At 40.1% G+C, this 7,708-nt stretch overlaps 1 non-coding gene across 1 annotated transcript; it reads right to left on the bottom strand.

The window, feature by feature from the left end:
• Nucleotides 1-6,934: 6,934 nt before the first annotated feature.
• Nucleotides 6,935-7,021, bottom strand: TRNASTOP-UCA (transfer RNA opal suppressor (anticodon UCA)). The gene has a single exon. It is a non-coding gene; the product is annotated as a tRNA-Sec (tRNA).
• Nucleotides 7,022-7,708: the final 687 nt, after the last annotated feature.

Below are 7,708 nucleotides of genomic sequence, written 5' to 3'. Positions count from 1 at the left end.
CCATTCCAATACCCGGCGGGGTAGTGTGGGACAAGACTGACTATGAAATATATGGCCCGGTCGAGATCTTGAAATATCCTCACCAGTTCAAGGTTTCATTAAGTGACTTTGTAAAACCAAGTACATTCTCTGATGATGGGGATTTTGAAAGTATAAATAATATGAGGTCGGATTTAGTGTTGTCAGCAAAATTTACAGAACATGATTATTTACAAGGTTCATCTAATTATGAACAGATGTACTGTTTTTCACATTACGCAGACCACTATTTACATAACTCTGCTCAACCTAGAAATCTTTTTAAATATAACCAAGGGGAACATTGTTCTACTCCACCTAAAAGTAGTTCAAAAACGTTTTTTGAGAAATTCCAATACTTCTCGGGGTTTAACACAAGTAATGCAGAAACATTTTATTATAAACTGTTGGATAAAACAGGGACGAAAACCATGCTGACAAATACTAAATTGATATATTCAGAAGCATTTTATGAAAAAATGATTACATTTGGTTTTGATTTCTGGAAAAACAACATTGAAACAAAAACAATCTGGGGTACAAAAGATTGGCAGGTACAAGGCCTAGAAGCATTATTTCGAGCCTGCATGATCCCAGAACAAATATTGTTCTTAAATGACACAATTCAACAAACAACCTGTCTTGGCCTAGCTAAGATTAAAGACCTTAACAAACCGTCTATTCCAAAGCCTATACCTGATAATGCTACCACAGATATTGAAATAGACGTATACCACATTTTACATCAAAACAGAACACATCCTGATTGGAAAAAGTGGTTAATCTGGCAAGAAGACACTAATAACTGTCAAGATAGATTCCTGAACAAAACACAGGGGTTAAAAATGACCAGACCAGACCCTAGATACTCCCAGAGACAACATCCAGGGATAGTAACAACATACAGTGTAGGGAAACTGTGCCTTGAATGGCTAGAAACATCCACACTGGCAGAAATTAAGCAACACTTATCTTTACTTAAAGATGGTGCTGATTTGCGCGATTTCATAATGGGACCAGGCAAACATCGTCAAAAACGTTTCATAGTGGCAAGTGTATATGCGGCATACAACGAGGCATGGAAAGTAATGCAAATTGAAACAGCAGAAAAAATACGAGAAATTGATCGTATTCATTTGGAAAAATCACTTTCTGTTGTGGACAATGGGTTAATGACTCTGTCCTCCAGAATATATTCACTGGACAGTATTGTATCATCTGCCATCGATATAATAGATAAAGACTTGCTAATGTTACAACATGACCAATCCCAATTACGTTCTATTGTACAGCTAGGATGGACGCTGCAAAATCTTCGTTCAGGCTATGTGCCATGTCGTCTAATCAACACAACGTTATTGTTTTCTATCTTTAACCTCAATGATAAACAAATCAGTTTGGCACAGAAAGGAGCAGACTATACCATCCTGAGCATCGAAAAACTTGAGAGATTACCATTGACAATGTCAGAAAGACCTGTCATTGAATGGATAATACACAGGATTATCACAATTCCGATAACAACTTTCCAATTTAAAAATTGCCTTGAGTATATATCGACAGGCCAGTATGAAAGGTTGGGTAAAGGGTACATTAAGTCATCATGGAAATTACCATATACACACACATGCTACAGTGACAACGACAAAAATGTATTTCTTAGTGGTGAAAATTGCAAACATTCACTAAGCGGTATACTTTTGTGCCAGGATATTAATTTACATAGGGCCTGTGAAGGGACTTCAAACAACCTTTCATGCCACCAGCAAGTCACACCTGCAACGCAGATAGAGTCTTTCTTTAGGCAACTTTCTAACGGGAGTTACATTCTAATAACGGACCACAGCTGTTGTGGCTTGGTGCCAGGGAAAGCATATCTCGTAAGCGTGACTTCCATGGTCACTGTCTGTATGCAAGCATTGTTTCCAAACGACCGTGGAGATTCCGAGACTCCGATTTGGCCTCCTTTGAATATCTCTTCTATACAAATTGATACTTTAAGCAGAATGAAGTCCGTGCTTTTGCAGACAACAGTGCCCATCACGTCATCAAAAGAAACGTATGATCTCCAAGTTGCAAGGACAACATTGGAGATACATGAACTTTTATCAACAAATTGCCCTGTGCATTTCACAGAAATGCTCAGCCAAATCCTAAATATGTCGGATGCCATTGGTATCTCAAACGTATTTAAGACAATTTTTTTTGCGACTGTTAACACCATTCAAAGCAGTTTTGGGCATTATTCCCAATTTTGTCCATTCAGTCTTTGGCGGCCTACCACTACTTTTGGGACTCGTAGCAGGCATTTTATTTTTGACCCTTCTGCTCTGATATGGCAAGCCAAAACACAGACATGACTCCGGCAAGGATGGAAGAAACAATCCTAGCAATGCGCTACCGAGACCGCATAACTAAGGTCCTTGGATTGGCCCGGCTGAGAGATCTGAACATGACCTGGTTTCTTTCATTCAGACCTATATGGCAGACCTGCATCTTACCTGTGCTTCGATGTATGCTATGCGGAGAAGAATGCGTGTTAGACACCTGTCTTGCACTACCATCAGCAGTACCAATGGATATCGATACTTTGCTAAGTCCTGTAACGGCTCATGCATCGTGTTGTCCCCAGCGGCTACCAATCCTGATGACGGCATTCGTTGAGACTCCTGTGCTACGACTAGGTGGCGGCAGTGAAGCAAAAAGTGAAAGCAGCATCACCCAGGTACGACCTTCTGTGAGCAATGCTGATCCAGACATAGATGATAGCAATCATTCTCACAACTGCCAGGTTACTGCACTATCAAACCTGGTTGAACTGTCACCTGAATATGTAGACCTATTCTTTGAGAGTCTGTCTGAAATGATGTTCTCCCCTGAACAGAAACAATAACCTTTTGGAAAAACATTCCGGCGCACAGCGTTCCCATGAACTCTGAATTCGGCCTTCAGTTTTGATAAACAAAAGCTACTGAAAAGCGTTTGGAACTCTATTTCCACGTTCCCCATTGAAATATTTTTTTGAATCAGACATTTTTCAAAATATTTACCTTTTTTCTGGCACAAATACTTTTGCTTAAAGTAGAACTATTCATACAGAACAGAGCTTCTATTTTTAGTAGATCTAGAGACAAAAACTTTACCTCGGCCTCTAGCACATTTTACAGCAATTGTATTTATATGTGATGAAATAGTCTTGCCCTTCTTTTCTGTATTAAGAGACATTTCATGTGTAATTTTTCGCAAAATCGTTCAACTGATTACATATGCAATAATTTTTGAATGATTACTATGATTAAAAACGTACAGTACCTATATTCTCATGTATTTCATATACGCCATTTCAAATGCAATATGTATTTTGGGGTGGCGGGTAGGAATACACGCGCATCTTATTGCTTTGGTTTTTAGTAATTTGATGGACATAAATTCGTGGAGTGGATGTTGTGTTCTATCTAGGACCCCGATCAATATTGTGACCTTATGCCCCTATACAGCTATAATCAATACATATCCCTATAATGGCATAAACGATCAGAGCCATATTTCAGTAACTCGTCCATGCAGCTCATTACAGTACATGACACAGCAGAAGCCACTTCCTTAAATTCCTAGATAACACACCGAGTTCTTTCGACAGCTCAAACCCCCAGCAACCTGGGAAAGCCCAGCTTGCTTTGTTTTGATTACTAATAGAACTCCTGCGAGTACTGTAAGAACGGCCAGTTCTTAGTGACATCTTTATTGACGTCTTATGTCCAAAAACTTACGTCAAACTCAGCACCTTTCAGGTATAAAAAATCCCGACATTGCCTTATGCAAACACGACGGTGGTGGTGAATACTGGAGCAGAACAGCTGTCCCTTGCAGAGAGCCCAGCAGATGCGAGAAGCCCACGGACGCTGCCCATCCTCCTTGACACACTGAGAAAGACGCTGTCTTTTCTCCTGCCGAGAAAATCCAGCTCCGGCGTTTCCAGCCTACCCTTGCGGGTGACTGGAATATCGAGTCCTGAGAGGAGATACCAGACCTCCAACATTCTATTCCAGAGGTACAGTGCTAACTAAACCCTTAGAGAGAATTCTTGAAGCAAACCCTTGGCAAAAACAACTTAACTTAAACTGCTACTTACTTACTCCCTCCCACGTATTAGGCTTAGGTCAGGTACATTGGGGTAGGCGTAGTTAGAAGCACCAGTTGAGGACGTTAGCCAAATGTAGATATGAATGTATATATTTTATTCATTTTCACTATCGTATGGCTAAGAAACCATATCAATGCTTTTACAGTATTATTTCGTAATACTCCTTTTACTGTACGCACTTTTTATAATAACAAGTCTTGCAATTGTGGCAATTCATTTCTCTTGCATGAGAAGGAAGACTGTTCAATAAATAATACCTATTTTTTGAAAACGCCCGTCTCTCTATTCTCTGCATACTGGCGAAAGTAATTCTGCACAACTGACTGAGTGAAATAGCTGTCTACTGTTTTACACGAATCTAGAGATTGACTCTTATTCTGAGGAGCAAAGTTGTCATGGTAATGCGGTTGTTGGAAAACTGAATCCCTTCTTGTCTGAGCCAGGGAAGCTGATCACTTCCTATTCAGTCAAGAAAGTTTCCAGTGACCTCGGAGCTAGCTGGTACAAACCCAATTAAGTCTAACATAGTCAGTAGAGACCTAGAAGACCGCAGTCCTACGTCTACACTGCTGTTTATGTTATTCCAATGCACAGGGCCTATAGGGAAAATAGGAACTACACTACATGATTGTATGCAAAACAGAGACAGGATTTCTGGGTAAACGAGACTTGCTGCCAGCCTTTCTTATAATATGGACAAAGTTCAGATAAATAATTGCTAATGTCAGCGTTAACAACAATAGAAGAGGAATAGGAAAGGCCGTGCTGATTTGAGTTTACAGAACACAGAATAAACAGACTTATTAAAGCCTTACTCTGTTCTCTCACTCTCTCTGACTCCTTGAACGGAAAGAGCAAGACACCACAACATGACTTGTGTAAAGGAAAGCCAAAACACCACAACATGACTTGTGTAAAGGAAAGCCAAAACACCACAACATGAATTGCGTAAAAGAAAGGCAAGACACCACAATAAGAATTGTGTAAAAGGAAGATCAAGACAACACAACATGACTCATGTCAAGGAAAGCCAAGACACCACAACATGAATTGTGTAAAGGAAAGTCCAAGATACCACAACATAACTCATAGAAAGCTGAAGACACCACATCATGGCTCGTGTAAAGGAAAGTCCAAGACAACAAAACATGACTCGGGTAAAGGAAACACCATGACTTGTGGTAAGGAAAGTCCAAGACAACACAACATGAATGCTGTAAAGGAAAGACCAAGGCACCATAACATGACTTGTGTAAAGGATAGTTCAAGAAAACACAACATGACTTGTGTAAAGGAAAGCCAAGACACCACAACAGGACTTGTGTAAAGGACAGTCAAGACACCACAACATGACTTGTGTAAAGGAAAGCCAAGACACCACAGCATGACTCATGAAAAGGCAAGCCAAGACACCACAACATGACATGTGTAAAGGAAAGCCACGACACCACAACATGACTCATGGAAAGGAAAAACCAAGACACCACAACATGACTCATGGAAAGGAAAGTCCAAGACACCTCAAAACGACTTGTGGACACCATAACATGACTTGTGTAAAGGATAGTTCAAGAAAACACAACATGACTTGTGTAAAGGAAAGCCAAGACACCACAACATGACTTTTGTAAAGGAAAGTCAAGACACCACAACATGACTCGTGTAAAGGACAGCCAAGACACCACAACGTGACTCATGAAAACACAAGCCAAGACACCACAACATGACTTTTGTAAAGGAAAGCCATGGCACCACAACATGACTCATGGAAAGGAAAAACCAAGACACCACAACATGACTCATGGAAAGGAAAGTCCAAGACACCTCAAAACGACTTGGGGAAAGAAAAGCCCAAAACACTTTAACATAAATTGTAAGGCAGTTTTTTCCCCTTTGCCGGGAAATGGGTAGACATATACTGGGGGAGACTTAAAACACTCTATTAATCAGGTTATGCTGCAACATGTTTTTTGCTATGCTGGATCACTCCAGATGAGAGGACGAGGTAAGGATGTTAGATTTTTGTTGTACAAAAGGTCTTTTTAATCCTAGTTTCCAAATGTGATGGAATGGTATAATCCTGAGGATGTGGTTTTATGTTGTTGGGTCTCAGGTCCATTATCTGGCCCTAAAAATGGGATAGCCTAGAGGCAAATTCATTTTGCAGGCTTCATTATACATATGTATTCATGTATTTATTTATTCATTTGTTTATATTGGGTGCACAGAAAGACTGTGAGACTCCAAGATCTGTGAGTAAAGTCTGCAACAAAGAAGTAAAGGGCCTACTCTGTGGACTGGGGATGGGGTTCAGTGGTCCTTCCCCAGTCCCGGGGGCATCTATGGGAGCAGATAGATGACCATTTACTTTGATATTGTCAAAGGTGATACCCTCATTCCATTGATGAACATCACTGCCTTCATTTCATTAGTATCGGACACTATCTCTTCCCAATCTCTCAGATTATTAATGTCAGATTCTCCAATCTACACTGTTTTTAATGCATACCCTTCCTTTCATGACTTTCTGTGGTGCCAAGGTGAATCGCTCCTCAGAGCGCTGGCTACTATTTAACAAGTAATTCTCTCGGATAGTCTTTGATCTTAAATGGTAACGTGGCCTTGAAAACAGAGAAGAAAACACGTGTCGGCTGGGCTGCTGAAAATGTAGTTACCAAATATTGTCTTCTACAATTTGTGAACATAAACAGAATAGACAAAAAATATGTATCAGTTACCCTGACAATGGGCAGCCCATCACAAATGCTGCCTCGCCCAGAAGGTGGAATTGAACCACTCTGTCGCTAGACAGCTACAGGTTTGAAGGGTGCACCCCAAACCACTGAGGTTCATCCGGGCAAAGAAACATTATAGCAAAACAGGTATAAATATCACAAGAATACATACTCTTTTACAGGTAGGGTGCGGCCCAAATTGCCTAGCTATCAATGTCCACTATTTATTGATGTTCTGGGCTCAGCTATATTTTTGCTTTGTCTTTATTTTCATGCACTGATTTAGTCAAAAGTTCAGAATATGAACCTTTGATTGTATGCAAAACAGAGACAGGATTTCTGAGTAAATGAGACTTGCTGCCAGCCTTTCTTATAATGTGGACAAAGTTCAGATAAATCATTGCTAATGTCAGCGTTAGCAACAATAGAAGAGGAAAGGCCGTGCTGATTTGAGTTTACAGAACACAGAATAAACAGACATTATTAAAGCCTTACTCTGTTCTTTCACTCTCTCTGACTCCTTGAACGGAAAGAGCAAGACACCAAAACATGACTTGTGTAAAGGAAAGCCAAAACACAACAACATGACTTGTGTAAAAGAAAGCCAAAACACCACAACATGAATTGTGTAACAGAAAGCAAAGACACCACAACAAGAATTGTGTTAAAGGAAGATCAAGACAACACAACATGACTCATGTCAAGGAAATCCAAGACACCACAACATGAATTGTGTAAAGGAGAGTCCAAGATACCACAACATAACTCATGGAAAGCTGAAGAGACCACAGTATGGCTTGTGTAAAGGAAA

This window comes from Lissotriton vulgaris, chromosome 5 (assembly GCF_964263255.1).
Source record: "Lissotriton vulgaris chromosome 5, aLisVul1.2, whole genome shotgun sequence".
Lineage (NCBI taxonomy): Eukaryota > Metazoa > Chordata > Amphibia > Caudata > Salamandridae > Lissotriton > Lissotriton vulgaris.
The sequence above is the reverse complement of the archived record's forward strand: the minus strand, read 5'-3'. Positions and strand labels throughout refer to the sequence as shown.